The sequence below is a fragment of the Lonchura striata genome, chromosome 1, assembly GCF_050655825.1.
Source record: "Lonchura striata isolate lonStrDom1 chromosome 1, ASM5065582v1, whole genome shotgun sequence".
In the NCBI taxonomy this organism is placed as follows: Eukaryota; Metazoa; Chordata; class Aves; order Passeriformes; family Estrildidae; genus Lonchura; species Lonchura striata.
This window is the reverse complement of record NC_140703.1, coordinates 72,752,158-72,776,942: the sequence shown is the minus strand read 5'-3', so window position 1 is coordinate 72,776,942 and position 24,785 is coordinate 72,752,158. Positions and strand designations below refer to the sequence as shown.

The 24,785-nt window shown below is 39.6% G+C and overlaps 1 long non-coding RNA gene across 1 annotated transcript in view; it reads right to left on the bottom strand.

Annotated features, from left to right (window-relative positions):
• Window positions 1-852: 852 nt before the first annotated feature.
• Window positions 853-24,785, bottom strand: part of LOC146768717 (uncharacterized) — a 72,848-nt gene continuing 48,915 nt past the window's right edge. Inside the window, exons 2-4 of the long non-coding RNA XR_014955703.1 lie at window positions 10,821-11,213; window positions 10,684-10,740; window positions 853-4,024 (exon numbers count right to left, since the gene is read on the bottom strand). This is a non-coding gene — a long non-coding RNA (uncharacterized LOC146768717). The remainder of the gene's footprint in view (window positions 4,025-10,683; window positions 10,741-10,820; window positions 11,214-24,785) is intronic.

Below are 24,785 nucleotides of genomic sequence, written 5' to 3'. Positions count from 1 at the left end.
AATAAATAACATTCCACGCTAGCTCTGCTCTGTGTGAGTTCTCACTAAATATCAGAACAGATAGGCAAATAAATTTGACGGCATTTTTGGACACAGGAGCTTTCCTAGAAAAAAAAGACTCCATTGTGTCCTCAAGTAGAGCTACTGGAGAAGAGATTGTCAAACTCCTATACCATACCAGAGCAAGTAATCTTCACAGAAAGAAAACACATCCTTTTCTGCTGCTGGTGAGCTCATCCCATAAGGCAGCATGGTTTATGATAGCCCTTGATCTTTTTATCTTGACTGGTAGTTTGCAGATCCTTTAATTATGCACAAGTAGCACATTTTTCTGGTGAGATCTGTGAGCTGCAGAGCTGGCTACAAGATGTTAGTCTCAGTTTTGTGAGCCTTTTTGAAAGTAATTTCAAAGTTAGGTAAATAGCTCAGAAACACCCATTATTTTGTGCAGGTGAGACAACCACTAGTTCATATGCTGAGCTCTTTGATTGTTTTTCTCAGGAAAGAAAAATTTTTCCCCATGGAGTTTTACCCAGGCAGGAGAGGACTGCTCGGTTTGGTTTTTTTTTTTGTTTTTTGTTTTTTTTTTTCCCGTCGGTTTGCTTTTGCTGGCAGGGTGGAGAAAGGATGAGTACTGGATAAAGATAATTTCAGGGAAGATAAGATACTGTACCAAAACTTTCTTAGAAACATCTTTTGCATGTATGATGATATTATGACCCCTATGTTGTATGTAGCAGAACACACACAAAAAATATTGTCATTCACCATTTAATATGTTCTTGAAAGCGTTAATTTCTGCCATCTTGAATTCTACATGCACTGTACTATTCAATTAATAAATGGTAGCAAAAACATAATAGCAGAAAGATGATACAAAATAATATGAGATGAAATTGTTGTAAAAACACAAATGAGCAATATGATTCAATCTGATTTAGAAAAACAGTTATCAGATAAATATAATCCAAAATCTAGTAAGCAAATTGAAGATAAATACTTAGAAGGAAATTATGTTCAGCAAGAGAAATAACAACTAAATACATTAATTTTTGAAGAAGCCAGAAGATTTCTAGCTCTTGCCTGCTTTTGCATTATGATCTAGAATATTGCCTGAGTTTCTTCCATTAGAAACATGAGATGCTATGGTGATACATGCAATAAAATGTCATTTATAACTGGGTATTGTAAGCCCAAGTGCATTAATTAAAGAAAATTAAGGGTTTGTCAGGCAGAAAGCCTGTGCTGGCCTGTGGAGGTTCCTGTCCCCCAGCCAGGATCCTTTATTTCAGATGTGTTAAGAGAGCGAGTTCCATTGCTGCACTGTGTCGGAAAACAAGGTCAGTTGATGGTGACTCACATGAACCCCTGTTACTTTGCTTCACAGTGGGGTAACAGCACATGCACAGTGAGCTACTGTGTCTCAGCTGACAGTCTGGAGCAGCCAGCTGGGTTGTGCCTCTTGTATCGTGTCACAGCCTGGGAGGCTGTCACGGCATCATTTATCTCCATAAACTCCACAGAGTATCGTTCTAGGCACATAATCTGCAAAGACATGTCTCCAGATCAGAGAGTCATGAGAAAAGAGTCACATAATTAAAGGTTGGTTTATTTATAGATAGAGAAAATATCAACAGTATGAAAATTATGACTAGGGAAAGATACACATATGAATATTTAAAAGGCACATATATTAATGAACAAGTAAACTGTTTTTCCCGATGCAGATAGACACTGGTAGGAGTGGACAGGGCTGCATCCTGGAAAAGAGTTTTTATTTCTTGATTATTGCATAAATTGCAAGCAAACAGCTCCCAGTCAATGACAGCGACCCAGCTGTGCCTGATGTGATCCCACATGTAGCCTGTGGCAAGTAACACAGGGGTTTGCATCTCTGACTCAGAACTTATTTATTTCATGGGGGGCTGTTATGAAACTCAATTAACACTTGCAAAGCTTTTGGATGGCAGTTACAGAGTAAGTGTGAGGTATTATATAATGGGATGAAATTAAGGACAGTGAAGTCTGATTATCAAGGAAAAGAAATCCCAACAATGTAATCTGTTAGACTGGGGAATAATGCCATAGGGGAAGAAGTGGATGACTCATTGCTTGAGTCAATTAATTCTGGGCTGGATGTGGCACCAGCAAATATAATGTAGGGCACAACCCTCTAGTAGAAGAGATATGGTGCACATGACCTTATTTCTGTGATCTTGCGCTTGGCTGTACAACCAACTAAGATTATATGAGCTCATATAAACTTTACATCATTTCTCATGTGTTTCTCATGTGTTTAAGGACTCTCAAAACATTGTTGTGGTCTGCACTCAATTGATGAATACTTAATATACTAAAGTACTGGAGATCATTAGCATTCCTGAGGTTGTCTGGCATGCTTTGTTTATGCAGTGTGGAAATGGGAAATATTTCTTTCAGCCTTTATGAGATATTGGCAGTGTCACCTCTTATAACCATCAGCCTACCAATTATTTGACAAAATATGCTGATTATTGAAATTGCACTGTTAATAAGCATCAGTGCCAGAATATTATTAGGACCTAGAGCCTGTGCCACATAGAGGACACAGACCATGTAGTGGGTGCTGTGTAATGGGTTGATTCTCTCCTCACTTCCTTTAATCACAGACTGTGTAGACTTACATGTGTTTGTTAGCTTCCATATACTTCAGGACTGGTTAAAAATACAAATTTTTATTTCCCCCTGAAACACTACTTATGCCCTTGCTAGAAACTGGGGATGGATTGATAGGTTTTAAGAGGATTGCAGAGAAGGGGAAAATTGAACTCTTTTTTTAGGAGTCAACTCACAAGCCTATGCTCTAGTCACATCCAACCTCCCTTGATTAAATTTCTTTGTTAGGAGTGCACTTCTCTTCCTTATTTAAACCATGAAAGGCAACAGGCACTCCTTGAGAATGATTTAGATTTTCAGCATCTCTGTAAAAGGATCTTATCTTCACTGAACAAAAAAAAAAAAAAAAAAAAAACCCTCTGAAACATATCACACGCTGATATACCTAAGTGTACCTTAAGCTGGACTGTGTCCACTTATAGATATTTGGGAAGACAATCTCTGAAGACATAGTCTGGCAGATGTGCTTGAAGAACTAATTCAGTCACTAAGTTTGAGTGACCCTGACATGCATTTGCCATCTTCTGCTCAGCTCCAGAATATCTGAGTTTATGGCAGCAATACACAATGCACTAAAATTAATTTGATACTGTTGTGCTTGACCAGGTATATCAATATAATTGAAACCTTCTGGGCTGGTATACTGATGTCCATTGGTACATCTACAACCTTGCTTCCTAGTAATTTCTATTGCTTTAAAAATGTTTTTTTTTGTGGTAATTACTATCACAACATAACAGGGTCTTTTCCAGTTACAGGCACCAACTCACTTGCCCTTGGTTTCTTGTCACAGCTGCCTTTGCAAACTGTTTATTTCCTTATTTCCTGCTTGAGGGGTTGCACCATAGGGAGGGATGGTCCTCACCAGTGATTGTAAAGTTCTTTCTGGTCCCCCTGCACAGAGGGGACACACAGTTCTCCATGGCACATCACAGCCAGTCCAAGGCCACTGAGCAGCCAAACCCCTGATGTGGCCTGAGGCTGGCCTGTAGCAACCAGCCAGACATGACAATGCTGCTGTTGATGAATGTTTGCTGTGGTGATCTCATGGTGATGTGATGACATTAAGTTGAACAAACAAAGCAGTGGCTAATTGACTCATCAGTAAACATGCAGCTAAACAGAATTAAAAGGAGAGAAAACTCAGTGAGATGATTTAATAGGAGGCTCCTGATGACAGGGTTTTATTAATTATATCTTCACACAGCCAAAGAGGTACAAAATGAGAGACAGGAAAATTTTCAAAAGGTTGTTGGAAAGAGCTATCCAAGTTTCAGGAGAGGCTGGTGTTTTCTGCTTGGCTTTTTTTCTCCAAAAGGTAACACAAGTTCCTTTGAATGAGAATTTTTGTTGTTTTTTCATTTATAAGCTGAAAAAAATAAAAAAATACATACTGTAACAAGCAGGATGCCAGAAACACACACCTTACATGCTCCCCCTGTTAACATAAATCACCACTTCTAAACTATCTAAAATAAAAGCCAATCTTCATGTAAATTAACAGAATTTTAATAGGTAGTTTTCTACTTCTAGTCAGTATTTTGGTGAAAAAAAGGCTATAAACCCCAGAATTTTATTCAAGGCAGGACCTCTTTTCAACATTAGCTCTATATGGAGGTGGAAATTTGGCTTAAAAAGTCAACCTCTGTCTTCTTGAGGCTGTTTGAATATAGCACTTCTCACACAAAATTTCTGAAAGTATTTTGTGGTGACCATTTAGATGTAATTGTTGCAGAACATGTCTTAATGAACCATTTCCATCCTGTGGTAAGCCTTAGAAACATGATTACTCTGATGTTTATTTTAATCACAACTTTGTTAAAGTTAATGTTAGAGTTCAGAATTAAAATTCCCAATAGGAAGGGACTTGTATCAGTTTAAAAGTGCTAAGTCTCCAGTTTGACAACCTCAGCTGCTACTTCAATTTTCATGTTCCCAACAACACCCTACCAGTTTTATCAGCAGCTGTGTTAGCACCACACATTTTTCAATGGCATTTGTTGTGAGAGATCTCAGCTTCCTGCAGCAGTGCAGGCCTGCAGTGATCACACACCTCTCAAAACAGCTAACTGCAACCTTGAGCAGCACCTACTCATGCTCCTGGTTATTTCTGCCAGGCTAATTCCTGTCCACTAGCTGGAAGAGATCTGTAGCCCCATCCAAAATTCAACTTCTTCCTCCCAGAGAGCAGTGTATTATTATGCCATTTGCAGATTACTTTCCTCTTGATACTTGCCTATAGGTAGAGGACCAAGGATTTCCACTGGCCTCCATTTGTGGGAGAATGAACCCAGAGACAATTTTATTCTCTCTCAACATAGCTATGACAATCCTCTGTGTGTAACATAGTGACATATGGCAGCATTCTTTGATTTTACTTCCCTTCTCCCTTCACATCCAGGCCCCTGTTCTACCTTAGTAGCTTTTTTTCACATCTCCAAGTTAATCTCCCTTTCATTTCCAAATACAGAAGTTCTAATGCATGAATCAGCTAGCCTCCTCCCCTTACATTTGTACTGTCCTTCCTTCTGCCTCCTCCAGATCTCCCACAACTCCCAGTCAAACTACCATGGAGCTTACAAAATCCTGTCCATTGCTCTGACCTCAACCCCTTCTCCCCTGGACCTCTGCATTTGCCAGGTCTTCTTCAGCATCTGTGCTAACAAGTTTCTTGCTGGGGGATTCTTTTACTCTGCCATTACCTGAGAGCACCTTCTCCTCACTCCTTACGAAGAACACCCCATGACAATCCCATATCCTTTGCATAGTCAGACAGGAAATATTTTTGCAAATAAAAATCTGTTCTGGTACAATTGTGTTTCTTTCCTCATGGTCAGGGGGACTTTTGTATGTTTACATTCCTTTCTGGCAAGGACCTGTAGTCAGAATCTAGATTAAACGTACCAAGATGTTTATGGCATTATTATGCAGGAGAAGCAGATACAATATATGGAGGATAAATTTCCAGTTGTGATGATACACAATACGTGGTTTAGTTCCTTAATCTTTTCAAGAAAATAATTCCTCCTTTTTAGAGGTTCACACAATTAACATTATCTGTCTAGATCTTCACAATAATAACTTGCATTATTTTAATCAGAGGAATAACCTTATGCCTTTAAATCTTGATTAAAAATAATTACCAACTATAAAATGTTCCTAATGTTTTCGTTTGAATCACCTTCTGATGGTTCTGTAGCAAGCCAAATTAGATCCTTCAGGTATGGTAGAAACAAAGGAGTCCAAATGACTCAGAAATCTGCAGGGTATGTGGAGCCTGTGACTTCTAAGTCACTGATTAAGCTCAGGAGGTACTGCAGATTTTCAGTGGAAAAGACAGTGCTGCTGCTCTGTCTGCTGTTGAATGCCCACAATACTAAGAAATTTTGATTACTATTACTTATATCAATAATGAGCACTGGCTTCTGCTTTCCCTTTCTTGCTATTGTTACTGTGCTCCCAAATAGCATACTTATTTTATCGGTCTGATGGTTTCTATATGTGATCCAGGATTTATGGAAATCAGCAGAAAATACTTTTCACACTGCTTTCTCAGGAAGGGAAGGAACTATCTCAATTTAGATGAGTTGGGTAAGCTTGCTTGATATAGAGCAAATGATGCTCTAATTGATACCTTCAGCAGGAAAGGGTGATAGTGAATAGATTTAAAAAGTTAAAATACCTTTGACTAAGGATGTCCTAGGAAACCGAGTAGCTTCAGACCTTTGTGTTTAGGTTACTATCATTCTGTGCATGAATAGGAAATTCTTAATTCCTTATGTTCCTTCAAGAATGTCACCATTTTATGAAGAAGACACATACATGCAAATACTAGGGCCTTTCCATGAATAGGTGAGGAAACTGGATGAACAGACTATAATTTTAAGTTCTTCTACTGAAAAAAATAAATAAGGAATTAGGTGATTCATAGATTTCTAAACTGGGTTGGGAAAATGTATTAGTTTTACAAATTATTTCAGCTGACAGCTGCTAAAAATGGTTTAGTTTGCTGGGTTGGTGAAGGACAACAAGGCAGGTTAATCAGTACATATAGGCACAGTAGGGATAAACATTGTGCTAAATTTAGCAAGGCATTCTCCTAGATTGCTTGAGCAGCAGTAGGTGTAACTGCTCTATTTTAGGATCCACTACCACAATGAATTCACAGGACTCCCAAGGGCATTTGATTCAATTGATGCTGCCATGGCTAAATGCCAGTTTTTCTATAGCCAGGTAACCCCATTTTTCTGTTTTTCTTAGTCAATAACCACAAAATGATAGTAAAAAAATAAACATAAGCTACAAACATACATACATACATACATACATGTATTTGTAAAAAAATGATGCGGGAGGGAAAAAAACTGTCTGAAGACTATTTAAATGATGGTGATTCTGTCAATACTTTGTTTTGCATTTGCTTAATTTTACACAGGGTGGGGGAAAATAATGAAAGAATATAAATGCTTTATTCAGAAGTGCAGGACTAAAGACTATGTAGGTCTGTATCCTTAAATAAAAATGCACAAATAAAATAACAGTGGAAAATTGCTTCTGACCTTTAAATTGACACACATTAACATTGGTGGGAGTTAATGGTCTTTAACATTATTAACTGTCTTATTAACTGATCGAAGAGCTTACTGGCAAACTGACTAGCTGTGCAATTAGGTGTACAGAGAAAAAGAAATCCATCAGCCATTAATCCTTCTAGTAAGAAAAAGAGGATAATACTTTCTTTTCCAAATTGGGAAAATGTTTAAGGTGAAACAGAAAGAAAACATTCTATAGCAAAACCTAGGTTTATATCCCCCTGGAAATATTTGCATGAGATCTGTGATCACTTCTTCCAGCTGTGTCTCAGGCTGAGGAAGAAAGGGCTTGAGATGCTGGATCCACACTTAAGTTGCTTCTAATGCAGTGTCCTGCCATATGTCCCTATCAAGTGTCTTTAAGAAAAATATTTCCTTCAAGGTGAGATTCTAAGTTGTGGTGTTACCCGCTTAACAGCTTTATCATAAATTAATTATGATGTAAATTTTTCCATTTCTGGGTAATAGTTGTGACTTTGGATGTTCCACAGATCCATTAAGCTTTATGTTGGCATTACCATTTCCATCTTTCTTTTCAACCTTGATTCATAGTCCAGCTAGCTCTGTTTACTGACTTGGGATTACATGGTCAAAGCAGACCAAATTCAACTTTTGAATGAGAATTAACAGTGTGGTGTCATGTACTGTGCTTCTTTGCTATGGGTAATGTGTAAAATCTCAGCCATTGCTAATTTTTGTTTATAATATGTTAGGTCATGACATTAAATGTCATTCTGGCTGGCACTCAAAACACTGAATGTCACTTATCTTGAATAAATGAAATAACAATTTCACACAGGAAAAAAATGACTTTGGAAAATTCTGAATTTGAGTGACCTTGGATAATTTGAAAATTAGCTGAAATTAATCATCATTAATCCTTCATTTGCAGCATTTGTCAAAGATGAGTAATCTAGTCACTAAATTGTTCTCTTAGAAAACACTTTTGCAACTGTCTTACCAAGGCCTGTATTCAAAGAAACAAAAGCAATGCAAGTCTTGAAACTCTGTATTTCAAGGCTGATTTGTGTTTTGTCTGCTAAACAACTGCCACTCGAAACTTAAGAGAGGAGCAGTCACTGCATAGGTAGTGCAAATGTCTTGGACAGTAATCTAAGTTTCACTCTTCCATCTAACATTCATTGATCACTCTAACCTCTGGGAAGCTGAAACTGAGCTTCTGCTCCTGCCACCTCCTACAACACACATTACGTTCCTTTCATAGCAACTTTCTCTGTGTCTTTCAGCCTGTAGTTGAAGGTTCAGATCAGATATTAGGACAAAATTCTTTAATGTGAGTGAGGGTGGTGAGGCACTGGAACATGTTGCCCACGGAGACTGTGTACCCCCTGTTCCTGGAAGTGTTCAAGGCCAGGTTGGATGGGGCTTTGTGCAACCTGGTCAAGCGGAAGGTGTCCCTACCCATGGCAGAGGGCTTTGAGCTAGATGTTGATAAATGTTCCTTCCAAGCCTAACCACTGTATGGTTCCATGATCCCATTTGAAGGTCTTTTCACAGCTGCACTGTGCAAGGCTAGATTCTGGTCATAAAGAAAGTAAAGCTTCCCAGAAAGTTTTTATATGCAGAGTTGTTGTCCTCTGTATGTGACTCTCAGCACAAGGAACTGATGCTGGTGGCTTTATCTGTTCACAGATCTAAAATGGCTATTCTTATTTTGCTGAATCTTAGAATAAATAGAAAGTCAAATTTTTCAAATGTTTCCTACAAAAACACTAGTCAAACTATGGAGAAGAATAGATCAGAATATGGGCTTTTGTCTAGTGTTTTGACTGTCACTAAGCATAGCCTTTGATTCATAATTTTGCTTCTGTCACTCTCCATTTCTTGGGTTTGAAAAGAGAAATGCATTATTGTGACAGATATTCACCATGTATTTTTAAATTTACAGCAGGTTTATTTGAATATGGTACCGTGAGTTTGCAGTTTCCCTTTGCAGAAGCAAGAGAAAATATGGTGTCATACTCTGACAGAGCAATTTGCTACCTGTGGAAATTTGCAGTATAAATTAGTTAGTATATTGCACATTTAAAGATGTCTTTTTAATAGGGGTATAAAACCTGTGATAGTACAAACATTATGAGGAGATGGTACTGATTTAAAGCTTTCTAGTTAAAGATAGGAAAGTTTTAGCTTTGTTTTGAGATGAAATATGAAATGTAAATCTCACTTGAAACCACAGCCTTTAAAATACTTAGAATCAGTCAGCTGAGGAATTAACTTATTCTCGATAGGAGTTAACATAAGCTATTTCAAAGCTCAGTGTTTATGTAGGTCACAAAAGTTGAAAACAGCTGGAGACATACTTCATGCGCTATTGCTATTTATGTAAGTAATGGGATTTTGTAAGTGAAATGCACAGTAAATAGCCTACTGAAGGAAAAATACAAGAAACATGAATAGCAGTAACTTGTTAACTAGAGTAGGTTAACTCTTATTGTGATAAGGCTGACAGGCTTATTAATTAATGACCAAGATTTAGACCAGGTGCATGAGATTTCTTTTACCTGCGGTTTATACTGGGGTGTAACAAATGCTGATTAAAAAATAGAATAACTCTAGAAGTTATCTGGGTGCCAGATATGCATTTAGGACCTTATTCTTGAAGCTGCTTGGTGTTCCCTGTGAGGCAGCAATCAACTAGAAGGAATATTGGACCCCTTCTTGAAGGTCTGACTGAGTGCTGAGGGCATTCAGCCTTTGATCTTTTTTAGTTCACAAGAAGCCAGAGGCACAAAGTGCTATAAATGCTTACTAGGCTCAATTTTGTAGTATTACTTATGCACAGAATTTGGGGGTTTATGGTTTAGTTTTCTTATAAAACTCTTTGGGACTAATGGTACTTCCCACCTGACATACTGTCTAACCCTCTGGACTTTCGTAACATTTGTCAAGCAACTGCAGACCTTTCTATTTCCAAATGCCCTGAGATTCAGAAGTGGCTGCTTACTCTCTCATATCCATTCAAAGTTGGGCCACTGCTAAACCATTCTGGAAAGCTGGCAATCTCTCAAACCTGGTATTACAAAACCAAGACTATGATCCAACAGATTGTTTCCTTTGCTGAGTTGGCATTTCACAGTCAGAGGAACTGGGAGATATTGTTACAGTCCTCACCCCTTTTCATCATTCCTAGTCATTATTTCATCCTTTCCAGAATATAGCTCTTGTTCTGCCACCTGAATGTCTGTATCCTTTTTATAAAGCTCAAGCAGAAGTTGTCTGGGACACTGGACATTAAACTTCGAATGATTTAAGGGCAAAGTTTTCCTTTTCTGGATGTTCTGCAGGTGAAGCATCCTGACAGAGAAGTGTGTATGAATAAATTTGAAATAGCAAATGATCTGGTCCCTTAAAAAATGTAATCCAGAAAAATTATATGGATCCCTTAGGAGGGAGCTGTGAATTTTTTACTTACAAGTAGTTCCAGGATATGTTTAGTCACCACAACTTGAGACTTCTTTTCACTTGATTGCTAGGGAAAAAGAACAGAGACTAATATGCAGTCAAGATCATGCTTTGGGCCAAAAAACAGCAGAAGGTAAGTATACATACCTCACTGGAATGTCTCCTCTCCTCTCTGTAATAGCTGCCTGAGATTTCCAGGCAAGAAAGAAGCCATTTCACTGAAGCCTGAGCCACATGCCTGGAAACTTGTGCCTGTACTGCAACCAACACTCACTTGTCTTCTCTGCCCATAGTGGGTGTCCATGTTTTGGGGCTGCTGAGAAGGCTACTGCACTGTGGAAGCTGTCACCTGGCTGCACTCTGGAAAGGTAGAAAATTCTGGGTTGCAGGTAATTCACGGTTTTTGTAAACGCAGGTAACTCACGGTTTTTTAAACACAGGAAAAAAAAAAAAAGATGGTCATCCTCTTGACGAAACTGACTTGTGCCCAATTTCTAGGTTAATGATAGAAAAGGTCTCCAAAAGGAAGTGTCTGATGTCCTGTAAAGAAAATGGACAAAGAAAAAAGGCATTTGAAAGCCTCCATTGGAAGATCTGACCTGCCTGAATATGACATCTGAGCTTAGGATCTAATTTGTGTATTTTCTAGGTTGAGTACATTATTAAATGCACTCAAGGTGCATTTAAGGTATCTTTCCTGGTTCAAGTTAGAATGCTTAGACCCAAAAGATGGCTCATAAGTCATGCACATACTGTTAAAAAAATGAAAATTTTGACTCATTCTCTAAAATGCTCCAATGGTCTGCATATCTCAATATCATGTTTTCATCTCTATTCCTTATAGAGTTATATGATTACTGCCTTCAGTCAGTGAGGGTCAAAGTCTTACATATGGAATCAGGGAACCATTTCAAGAGTTTTGCTCTTTTGTTCAAGTCACCTTCAGTGTGGATGCACATGATCAGTAATCTCAAAGAGCTACAGCTGAAGCAGCAAGTATCCCTTTCACTCAGCTGATCAGGGCATTGATTATACAAATAAGTTTTCACCAATAATCTCTACAGCACCCACATTTTCAAACTGTCAGGAGGCAAAACAAAAACATATGGTCTCCTGGTTTCCTAAAATGTACTATAAAGAACAGAGATTCATTAAATACACCAAATGCCTCAAAGTATTTCAGTAGTGTGTTACTTCTGAGTCTGCTTAGCACTCACATTGGTGTGTAATACTGTAGGGTTTACTGCAGATTACAATAAGGAAATGTGTTGCCAGTTTGAAAAGAGTGTTAACAATTAAAAAAGTGCCAATCAAAGCAAAAAGATGAAACATTATGCAGCTATTAAGAATATTATTCAGTCCTTTTAAATGATTGCCAATTTAGATAGTTCTCTTGTTAAATGATCCTTTTTAGCTATTGTACTGAATGCCAGTTTTCAAGAACAAGACAGTCCACAAGTTTAGCTCATTAATGAAAACACAACCTGGTAGGTAATTTTATAATTAAAATGGGTATTTTGAGCACTATGCTGACTTTTGCTACATATCCAACTCTCAGTTGAGTAAGAGGCTTTATGCAAAAGAATTTTAAAGCTAAATTGTAAGAGAAGAGATTGAAAGGGAGGCACGGTTGAACATTTTGACTTTTTTGAGCAGAACAACCTTAAAATGTTCTGTTTATTAACACAGTGCAGAAAGGTTTATATAAGGTTAATGTTAGAATCACTTAGAATGGTAATTCCTTCTGCAAAGTATCTGCATAAATTAAAAAAGCTGCCAGATTTCCATCTGTTAGCAATACAACTTCAGTCACAAAGACAACTGTCGTGACAACCACACTGAGTTAGTCTTTCAAATAAAACCTGTTAAAAGCTACTGCCCTCCAGCCTCCACCCACTGCAGTTAACAGCATTAAATAGCACTCTAACTGGTATTTATTTTCTTAGGCATTCCTCACTTGTGCAGCTGCTGGCACACTGGCCTTTGATTTTAAATAACCTCAACAGGATAAGAGTTTACAGTCTCTGAAGGTCATGATGTATGTGAAGTGTTTGTCTGAAAGAAATATCCAACCTGAACTTTCTCAGGCTGATGTTACTGGATTCTGTATACTTATCTCTCACCTATTTTGCATGGCCTCATGTCTGGGAACTGTGATGGTTCAGATTATTTCTTCCAGATGATGGCAAACCACAAAGAGGCTGCTCTGGACAACAGATCTAGGTTTAAAGGTGGTGGGAATCACCTTTAGGACCTTTCTGCCCTCCCCATCTGAGCTCCTCCTGCAGTTTTTGATGCACTTGGGTGGCGCAGCAAGTTCAGGCTAGTTTCAGCTCATCCATGAAATCTGTGCTGACAACAATATCAAAGCTATTAGAAAATTCATTTGTGGAAGGTCTCTCATTCAACAGTCTATTTTTACTCAGGCATTTCAGTGTGTCAGGGTAGCACATAAAACACTTACTGACCTTTGCAGGAGCAAGCTTAAGGTTTCTAAAGCCTTTATCAAAATGTGCGTATACAAATGGAAGTACTTTCTTGTAAGAGTAGAATTATTTTTGTGCTGTTTTGGAACTGTTGCCTGCTCTCAGTGACAGACCACTGGTGGGGCCAGAGATGCTGGAACCCTTCCCTCATCCGTGGAGGGGATGTCTGCCCATCTGCCAAGGCAGTGCCTTGTTTCTACTTCAGTTTTCTCAATCACTGGTTATCCCTGATACATGTACTGCATACTGATACTGGCTACACAGCTAGGATAGAGGAAGGGAGTAAAAATTATTCTCAAATATTTGTAACTTGTGGTTTAAATCCAGAGAAGAAATTTCTTGTTGGGGGCTGAAAGGAACTGCTCAGGAGCTGCTAAGGAGAGTAATAAAAGCTTGATGTTGTCTCCTGGATGTTTAAAAGTGGCCATTAAAAAGGTCCTTCATATGAACAATGCAGAATACAAACCAAAAATGTAAAGCAGTGATGTTTTTAGTTATCAATGTCAGCAGAATTTCCATAAATAATATTTCAATTACTTTTGTGCATTAACTTTACATTTACTATACATCCTTATGGAAGGAGAAAATTGTCACTTCCAAGGTTTCTTCCTCTGGGCTTCATCATATGTTTTATTTTGTAGTGGAAGTATTCCTGATATTTTAGCATGATCACATAGGAGACAAAGGGCATCAGACACCTAAATATCAGATGTCATGTATTTTTAATTACAAGGACCTTTTCTAAAGGAAGAAAGAGCAAAGCTCCCCTTATCTTGTGGTTAGGTCACCTGAAAAGATTGAGATATAGACTTTCTGATTTCCTTTAGCAGAGGATACAAAGACAGTTCTCATGTCTGCTGGAAAGCATTGTGATGGGGCTGTGTAGTAGCTCCTTGTGAATTTAACTTACCTTGTCTGACAAGTACCTACTTCCTGAACGCCATACAGGAACATTTTGTTGTGCTCACTGTGCATCCTTTCAGGCCCCTACTTGGATCAGTTCTCATTTAATGTCAGTCAAAATGAACTCACCTTCCTTGTCTTGTTCTTGTTCCCCCTTGTTCCCCACTTGATGGTTTTTTTTTTGTTTGTTTGGTTTTTTTTTTTGCATTGGCATTTGCATGGGGGAGAAACAATAGCTCAGCTCAGGGTAGGGAGGGGACTCCTGTTAAGAAATGGGATAGAAGGGGAGGTTATATACACTGCTACACTCTGTGGGTGCTCAAAATTGCATGTAGGTGAGCCATGTGCTGGTGGTGGAACAGTGCCAGACAGAGGTATGAGAAAAAACCAGCACAACCCTCCCTGCAAACTCAGTGCAGAAGCAAGGTGAGGTTTTATTGACAATATGAGGCACAACAAATCTGCTCATTGCAAAGAGATGATGCAGTTTAACAGTGGGGTGCTAGGGCGCAGTAACAGTAATATCCTGGGTTCAAAACTAACATCACTGCCCTCTGGCTGGCTCAGGTGTGCTGAAAGTTAGTCAATAATGACACAGCAGCTTCAAAGCATTTACAGTGTCAGCCAATTAAAATACCTTCCCTAGCACTTTTATTCATGTTTGTTAAGGGTTAGATTGGGCTTTTAACTTCAAGCAAGGCCTGTGGGAGGCTGGCTGGAATAATGCTCCTTCCAGCACATCCTTCTTATGTGGGAGGCATGATGATAATCAGCTGCAGCTCTTTCCAGGACACAGCCTGCGGAGGGGGCAGGGGAGGTGACGCTGCAGCCGTGCAGCAGCTGGGATGGCAGGCAGCCCCCCGCCCAGGGTCCCTTCTTGTTGGCCTGGTGGCTGGCTTCCTGCAATGCCAGTTGCATCCTTATCTGCCTGCACCCAGGGTTATCCTGGAACCAGGCAGAGTGTGAGGGTGGAGGAACAAGTTTTGGCTGGAGGGACATCATGCCCAAGGAATGGGGAGCAGACTGAGCCCTTTGCCTCTAGTTCCTCTCTCCATACTGAGTTAGCTGGGGTTTCCCAGCACAGAAGAAGGTCCTTCCCTGGCAAAAAGCATTTGCTGCTAGGGTGCTTCTGCATGACTTGGAGGCTTCAGCAAAGGCTCCTATGGCATCTTCAGCGGCAACTCTGTGATCTACTACTCCAAATTTAGCCACAACAATGTCTTGTGGTACTAAAAATAATCTCTGGAGTTTCCTCTAAGCAATTGCAACTAGAGGTGACAACAAATTTTGGGCTGCCTCATGCAAATGCACTATCTACTGATACAGTAACAGTTAATGTCACCACCCTCTAACAACATTATCCCGATCTGTAAACAGATAAAACAGAGGCTGCTGGTGATGTAACATTGTTGATCATAAGATTAGAGATCCTGCTGGTCTTTGTTTGAGCCCTTTAAAGAAAATTGCAGAGATTAAATAGAGAATTTCTAGTGATTTTATTATTAGTGTGTAATATGTTTACTTAGTCATGATTAAACAAGATGACTTGGTATTAAAAAAAAAAACAACAAAACCAAAAAACCAAAAAAACACATGCTTTCACTAGCTCTGTAAGGGATAATCAAACTGGGGAAACTTTCCAGCACCCTTCAGTTACATAGCAAATGTGACTATATCAGTGCAGCAGCCAGCTGAAAAGGATTATGATTCTGGAATAGAATTAATGTGCTTTTGAGTGCAAGTCCTGAATTCTCCCTGCAGTTCAACAGGAGACTACACAAGAGGCTTTTAGTCTTTGTGCAGGGAGCCATTAACAGCAGGGATGTGATTTTACTGTGTGATGGGAGGGGGTGTATTCCCTTGGATTGGGATCCAAAACACACCAGGTAGTCACTTTCTGCTTCAAAAAAACCTTTCACATTAGAATAAATGTTCAAACATGGGAGATTGAATATAATTATTTACATTAAATTCACATGCTTTTCCCTGATGTTTTTTTCTCCTTACTGGAGGTGTGTGTATGTTCCAAAGCCAAGCCCTGAAGGCCCCCTTTCTGTCCAAACTCCCCAAGAGTGTTTAAGCAGGGACTTTGTGGCTCATAAGTAGCTTTTTCTCCCTGGTAGCTCATTTTCCAGAGAGGTCAGGTAATGATTATATCATTTTCTGCTTTGGGCTGCATCTTTTAAAGTTACAGCCCAAAGTGAAGAGTATCTTATTTTCAGTGATGTGCTCAGCAGAAAAGAACAGTATTTCAAAGAAAAAAAACAAAAACAAAAACAAAAACAAACCAACCCAAAAAACAGTTTATCTAGTTAAAAACACAGTTCTAAAGCAAATTGTCAATCAGCCTTATTGCTGGGACAGTTCAGAGTCAAAGAAAACACAGCTGCTGGTATCTCTCAACTGCAGATACCAGGCCCTTCACATTGCTTTAGTGCTTTGGAATAGTGTAAATATCCACCTCCAAGCAAGAGGCTGGTGTCTGCACCCCCAGAGAGTGCAAGGATGGCAGCTGTACTGTGAATCCAGCATTTCATTGAGGGCAGTGTAAGGCTTCTGCAGTTTGCTTCTGATGAATTAGCTAGAGTACAGGGAGCGTGGGCTGGTGTACTATGGAGCAAAATTTGTGCTGACTATGTTTGAAAGCTGGAATAGGTGCTCTTGTCCTGCAGAACTGGCACATCCACTCAACCTCCAGACCAAGTCCATGACCACAAAAACATCAAAGTTCTGGGATGTACAAAAAAATCATTATGAAAGAAAATTTTTTTCTTGTGTCATGGCTCTTGGAAAAGGGGCTGTCTCAGCTAGTGCTGCCTTCTCTTTATGTTTAGCTCTGTATATTGACCTGTCCTGTTTTGGTATCTCTGCACAAGGGCTCAAAAATAAATGTAAAGAGATCACACCTTGGCAGGTGTGACTTCATGTAGCCTGCAATAGAAAACTGGTGCCATGATCCTTGTTGTATGTTGCATTATCTCCACTGTCTTAGAAGAAGGGCATTATGAAAACTCCTTTTGTGACCTCAGTGGAGGGATTCCACTTAGAATACTACATGAAAACATTTCTTCATGGGATGCAAAGGCAACTGTCTGGCTCTGCTGGTGCAAGCAGTGCCTGACTGAAGTGGAGCAAACAAAGATGTTCCCTCCACTGACTTAAGAAGGGCTTTATACTTGTCCCTGCATACAATGATAGTATCTGTTCTCTGTTACAAGGTAGTTTCCTGAGGACCCATGTTGTAGATTCCTTTATGCTGCAAGAATTAATCATTATGATCAGACAGAGAAGTCTGAGTATTGGTCCTTCACTACCATCTCTGACATGATGAATATGAAGCTATACACTTTGGGGTTTTCTATGGCTGCTCTGTGGTGGCTGCCAGTTCCTGTACTGCTCTCATTTTACTACAGGTACAAGAATGCTTATCTCTGCCTCAGTGTTATTTAGTCCACATGGAATAATATTCTGAGGGATAAGACTGAGGCTGCCCCAATGGACTGCAGAGACACTTTGGTGCTTTTTAGCCTGGGAATCTGCACTTACATTTGTCAAAACTGTGAAGGGATCCTACGGATTAATAATTCCATATGGCAATGCTATGATACTGAGCAAAACCCAGCCGTTTCAATCCAAAAACCATCAGTCATCCTAAGTACACAGATCTGCTTCACATGTTTCGTCAGTCTTCAAAGCATTTCAAAGAATCTTGAACAATTTTTTAAAGAAATTTTGATGCAGATTTTCTTCTCTCTCCATATTGAAGCTAGAATGTAAACATTTTTTTACCTTTTCATAATTCCACAAGTTTCTTCTTTGTTTAGGGATTAGATTTTTTTTGTTTTATATTTCCATTTGTTGTTTTTGTTTCTTGACAAAATTAGCTCTAATAAAAAAAAAATGTTGAAAGGATTTTTTACGACAACAAATATTTAGAGGAAAAAATAGCTACAGTTATTGTACAGTTTGCTATAAAAGTTTTTCCTTAAGCAACATTTTTTTTAGCTTCAAGTTCCTCTGCAATGTGAATTGCTTCTACACTGAACACTACTTTTCAGCAGAAAAATGTTCTTCCTATGCCTTATTTCCTAGCAATATCCTGAAGGGGAAAGTAAAGAAATTTTTTCTCTGTACTGCCGGTATTGGAGTTGGCAGCCAAGCCCACATTCATAGCAGGCAAACTGTTATTTGTTTCCTTTAGAACATATCAACTGTAAATGTTTATAAAGTGTGACACAGCGAATAATTCAGATATAAGTGGAATGGAATAAGCAAAAGAAGTATTGTCTGGCAAAGTATTTGGCCAGTGTAAACTTAGAAATGATGAACGTTTGCTTACAACCTCAGCAGAAAGGTGGAAAGGTAACATACATCCCACCTGATGCTATACATGACTTGTTCCCTAAAACTCTTTTAATCAAGATCTTTAAGATCCCTAATCAAGGACCTTAGTGCAAGCACCTTAATCAAGTGTGCATTACACTTGAAGGGACATTATGTCGGTAGGCAGTTATCTTCTAGAAATGCCAGTCTCTCCCCATCCAAGATTGTTAGTTTAGACAAAATGCTTGGATTTCTGATGAGTAAATTTTGGAATAGACAAATACTGAAACCTCATGAGTACCTGAAGGAGACAAAAATTTAAGTAGAAGAGAATATTAAAAGTTAGAAAGAGCAAAGGTTTTTCTTCCAAACTGTGCTGTATATTTCCCAAAGGCTCAGCACTGTTTGTAAATCCTAAATGCCCAGCTTGAGATTGTGGCTGCTCCACGTGAGGGAAGGTTAAATTTAATACATGTTTTCCAGTGAAAGAAATAAAGAAAGATTGAGGATTTTGTACAGGGTATTGTACAAGAAAAATGCTAAGGTTTTGGGCTCTGTTGATAAGCCTTGCTTATCTGATAATGAAAGTGGCAGCTGGAAAAATTCTAGTCTATTAATGTGCTCACAGTGGATTGGTTCTACAATAACCCTGTTATATCCAGGGCCACTTTTAAGAACCTTTACTTCACTTTAGGAACCTTTACTTCATTTTAGGGAGGTCATATGTCACAGGGATCAATAAACACCAGCTGTCGTGGTGCCTCCCCAAGTGTTGGCCAGCCCAGTGTCCTTGGCACTGCGGGCAGCAAAGGCCACTCTCGTGTGCTGCTGTGGGCAGGAGCTATGGCCTGTGAGCCCGAAGCCGCCACACTGGGAGAGACACGGAGCGACGTTGACAAAAGCGAGGAGCGGTCCTTTCGGGGGTACCCATGTTCCGAGTTTATTAGCAGTCTGAGGAGACAACCATGGCTCAAAGAGAGATAAGCCCCAAAAGGCACTGACCACTGTGTGCACGGCCTTTTATATAGGAGAGGTAACAAGAGGAGGGAACAACAGTCAACCAATGGGATAACAACTGGGGGTGGCAACCGAGGTGACAACAGGGAAAACGTCCAATGGGGTGAGAGGGAGGGGGGGACCCCGGGAGCAGCCTATCACCCGAGGCCCTGGTAGAACTCTCTGGGTGAAGGGGAGGGGCCGCAGAGTGACGGACAGGCTGGGGAGGGGCCAGGGGAGGGACCCGGCGTGAATGAACCGATGGGGTAGAGGGAGGGGTGACTGGCAGATGGAGGGGGAGGAGAAGGGAGGCCGGACCATTTAACGTAAAGAGGGGGAGAGGGAGCAACCATAAGTGGGGGGGAACTTAAAACGCACCCCAACAACCAGCCACAATAACACACACTTTTTTCTCTTTTCTCTCTCTGATTTTTTTTAATATAGAAGAGGATTATAAAACATAATTTCAGACATCCTTCCCCTCAGTCATTAAATGAACTAATGCAATGTGGGTGCGCGCGCGCGCACACACACACACACACACACACACACACACATACACACACACACACACACACACACACACACACATACACACACACACACACACACACACACACACACATACACACACACACACACACACACGCACACACACACACACAGGTTGGAGGCTGGAAGCACATCATCTGAATTTCGTGGGATACAAGAGTGTTATTCTGCTTCTTTGGGCAGCTGTCAATAAGTGCTGTCTCTAGACTTTGGTGCTTTGCCTGTTCTCAGAACAGCTTCTTCTGTGATGCAAGATTATCTGGATGTCCAGCTGGAGCCTGTATTTGTAGCTCCTCACTGTGCTTCAGTCCTCAGTGCCTGGGTGGTCAAGCTTCACGTCTGCCAGTTCATGAGGACTGTGAGCAGTGTTTTGGAGGTTTGCAAAGTGCAGCTCTGGGGTCCTTTGCCCAGTTCAGCTACACACTTACATAACTTCAAAACCAGAAAGCACACCACATGACTTGGCAAGTGCTGCTTGCATTCTATGTGCCTTGGAAGTCCCTAGACACAAATTGTGGTATTCTGTGGGAAGCAGAAATGCACAGATATTAATTTACAGCACGCTACCATGGGCATGTAGCTTTATGAACCTACCCTCTGTCATTTGAACCAAGCTCTGTAAACTGAAATGGCCACCCTCCTGATTTCACTGATTGGTATTCATTCGTCTTTGCAAAACAGACACGTTTTCACCTGGTTCTTACATTGATAAGGTATTTGGCATAGAAGAAAAGGTATTAAGCACTCTGTGTAATTTTGTTAGAATTCTGCATCAATTATCCTGTGAATATGACTTTTCATCTTCAAGGAATTTTACAAACATTTCTCCACCAGCAGGGAAGTAATTCTAATCAGTCTAGCAGATGTTGTTTTGCTGGACTGTGATACCATGTATTCAGTAACCTGTGCAGCCAGAAAGAACAGTGCAAGAGCATAGCCTCCTGATTTAACTTTGATGGATGTTACTAAAACTGAAGAAAATGTGGAAAGAAATGTATCTGTGTTTTGGGAAAAGAAGTATTGTTTAGACTCCAAGTTCTAAGTTAGAAGATGAGTAGTGGCATGAAGGAATAAGGGAAACCACATTATTGAGACACTAAAGTAAACAGGCATGTTTGTAAACAAATACACAAAAGTATGATGATGAATTAAGAGTCTCTAATGTGACACAATGGATAAAATATTTTTTGTTAGAAAACATTTATCTTTATGTTGAAAATTAAGTGGCAGAATCCAGAGAGAAATTAAAGCTATTAGGTGAATTTCTAATATTTTCCAAAACATTTTACAACAGAAACAATTTCTTCCCTCAGAATATGGCCCTATTTACCTATAAACTGGCATTACAAAAGTTGGTGAAATAAAACTAAGTGATTAGTTTCAATTAACAAAAGACTAAGTCTCCTTCCAGGCTTTTGCTATGATAAATCCCAATAATGCACTAAATAATGCACTAAAACACATCCCCATGGGCTTTCCACTCACACAGAGAAGCACTTTTGTGCACAAATGCACACTCACACATAACCACCAAAACAAAGTCCTTGGTGAAATACATTCCCTAAGGTGACCTGAAAGCATTTAAATAGCATTTTGAACCACAGAAATGCTTACTTGAAGTCATATTTCCTTTGTAATTTGTGTCAGTGCTATCACTAAAACAAGAGGGAAAACAGGAATGAATTATTGCACTATAATTTCTTCCCCATAGTCCTATTTGCCAAGACTGTATGTAGTATATGCTTTAAATTCTGATGTGTGATTATAGGCCTAGGGAAAAAAAATCTCCCCAAAAGATATGACAGGAATATTTAGTAACTCCAGTTAACTTCCTTAAACAATCATACCTAATAGCTTACACATGAGGAAGAAAACTTGTATGAGAATAGATTGCCAAATGATACTTCATAATGAAGTGTGCGCATGAGTGTTTATACATTTTTCTCTAAAGTAATAATGGTGATAAGAATTTACCACAGAGTGCTGGATTGCACTGTCTGCTCCAAGCTGAGCTCTAGGCTGGACCTGCCAATCCCAAGGAGCAGGTTGGAGGATGTGCTACAGCCAGCACAGCTGGCTGCCCCTGGTGCTTGGGGAGGTGGTTTACTGCTTCAACCTTTCCGCAGCCTCTCCCATTGCCTCTCTTGGTGGGACAGGGACTGAGCCCTGTGGGTTGTGGTGGAATCCTAGGCCATCCCGACCCTTCCATACAGCCTCTTGCTGTGGGCAGTGTTCCTTTCCTGTGGAAAAGGCTTGTTCATCAGGTTCATGCCCTGGGGGACTTTCCCAAGATCTGGGATGCCCCTGCAGTCCTGTTGCCCATTCCTGCATTCTCTCAAAGCCCAGGTGTGAGTGTAAGCAGAATCCTCTACTCATCCTCCACCCTTTAAATCCTCTTTAAGGACAGGGCATGGACAGAGAGAGGTTTCTCTTCAGCAGGCATACAGTCCCCATGTCCTGTTCCTGGCACACACATGTCCATGCCCTAGCATGGTCTTCCCACTCGCCTCCTGGGAGGACTTTGCTGCACAGCCTGAGTCGCTGCCATGGTAGGTGACACCACTGCCACTCCCTGCTGCTCCCTCTGTCCCACACAGCTGTGCTGGGAACTTCAGAGCAGAATGAGCCTATTCTCCCAGTCCTCTCACCATGGTCTGTGCTTTGTCCTGTTAATGTCAGTGGGGCCAAAAAGACCAATTCTAACCTTGGCCAAGCAGATATTGAAGAACTGAGGACAGAGCATGTTGCTTTTGACCATCATTCACGTTTGACCATCATTCATTCATGTGTAATTTAAAACCCACAAAAATCCTTTATCTAGATGCAATAAAGACAATGACTATGTGATAGAGTTCGTAAAACTCAGTTACAGTTACAACACTGGAGAACAGCCATGTACTTTCTCACAAAAATGAGCCACTACATGTACTCTAGAACAGTTGTCATGCTGTTACATTTTCCCTTCAGATAAATCTCACATCCTTAGGGTAAAAGAGAGAAAAACTGAGGTTACTCCAATAATGCCAATCGTTCTTATGATTTCAAAATAAAGTTCATGGTTTTTTAAATTGACAGGAGTTTGAAAGGTCATACTTTCTGCAGAAGGCTATGACATATGCATAGTTTTCTTGCCCTGTGATCTGGGATGTCATCTTCAAGCCTGCTTTCCAAGAAAATTATTGTTCAGATGCCCTCCACAGCAGTGTCTCTGGCAATACTGAATCCTTTTCACTGAGAGCTAATTTAATTTTACTTTCATTGTCTCCACTGGAATTGGAAATATATTATAAATGAGATGTGAATCTAGACATATGAAAGAGTAAAAAAGGAATGTCTGTGGAGGAGCTTCCTCTGGACCCTCTGTGATATTGTGCTTTAAAATAATATAATCAAATTTGCAGGCAAACAAAAGTTCACAGTAAAGTCCAATGCACTTTGGACCTCAGTTAAAAGCCAGCCCTGAACTGAAGAATGACAGCTAAAGGACATCTAGGTAAAAGTTAAATCCCCAAACTCTGAATATTCATTGCATTCACAGGAGAGAAGACAAGAAGCTCATCTGGGAAGGCAGAAAAACTTTAGCTGTCATTATAGGTGCTGAAAGTTGAACATCTTACTTATGTCAAATAGGACACAGTTTACAAAATAAATATGCATGTAGAGTTTTAATATGCAAAAGAGAAAAATAGCAAAAGAGATGTAAGGTTCTAAAAGCATTCCTACTTTGAGATGTACAAACATATTCTTCTTTACTGAAGTTTCCCAATGGCCCAATCTCGGGGTCAAACAGACATAGGTATTTCATTTTTTCCTTTGGTAAACCAGAGAAAGAAAAAATCAGCCTGGGACTTGATCAAGGCCTCCAGCCTTGTAGGGAGGTGCCCTAATCACTAAGTTCTGGTAGTTGGTAAGTGGAATCTTCTGTCTCTTATTTTGACCAGAAGTATGTTCTTGGCTTTCAGACGCTTTTCTTATTTTGTCTGTATGATCAGGCATATGGTTCTATTCAAGCAGCATAACAAATTACTAATAAATGTAACATATTTTCAATTTTGTTGCAGAGAAAGGCAAGACATTTAAGCAAGTTGCCTTATTTCACCTTTAGTGTCCTTCAAAATTCAAACTAAATCTGATATTTTCCCCTGTTCAGCTAAAAAAGATAATGTCTTGCATCATACAGGTCTGACTGTGCTACATGCAATCACTACTGGGACAATATGAAGAAAAGTACAAGATTTATTGTATTTGTTAAAGGCCAAAAATATTTAATGAAAAATTCCTAAACAGAATTTTAGCTGAAATCATTGCTGGAACAAAGGTAAAAAGAGATTCTATTGGAGGATCTTGAGGTCGTATATCAAGACTGGATGATAGATAGTGCAATATCTAAGAGGAATATGGAAGAAAAGAGAGGCTTAAGGCAGTTATGAGATTGTTCTAGTACAACAACAAATGAATTAAATAAATTAAAATAGAAGAAAGAAGAGACACCTTTGTAGTGGAGGAAGAAGATGAAGGAAAAGCAGTAAACATCTGCTTCTAAGTGATATGAGAGCCTGCTACTTTTCTGATTTAATTTTATGCAGACAGGAGATATATAACAGCCTCTGAAAAACTAAGTGCAATGTTCTCACCTTGAATAGTTCAAAGTCATGTGCAGCTTGATGTACCTAGTAGTGGAACTTGTGATTCCTGCAGTTCAGATCTTCCTATGTTGGTTGATACTGGTGGGTCGAAATAATCAGCATACAAAAATTACTTACAAAAATGCAGCAATTAAGAATTCTTCTCACTTCTGGCCGTCAGGCTATGTCAGTTCTCCCTCTGAACCTGAAACCTCCAAATCAGGCTT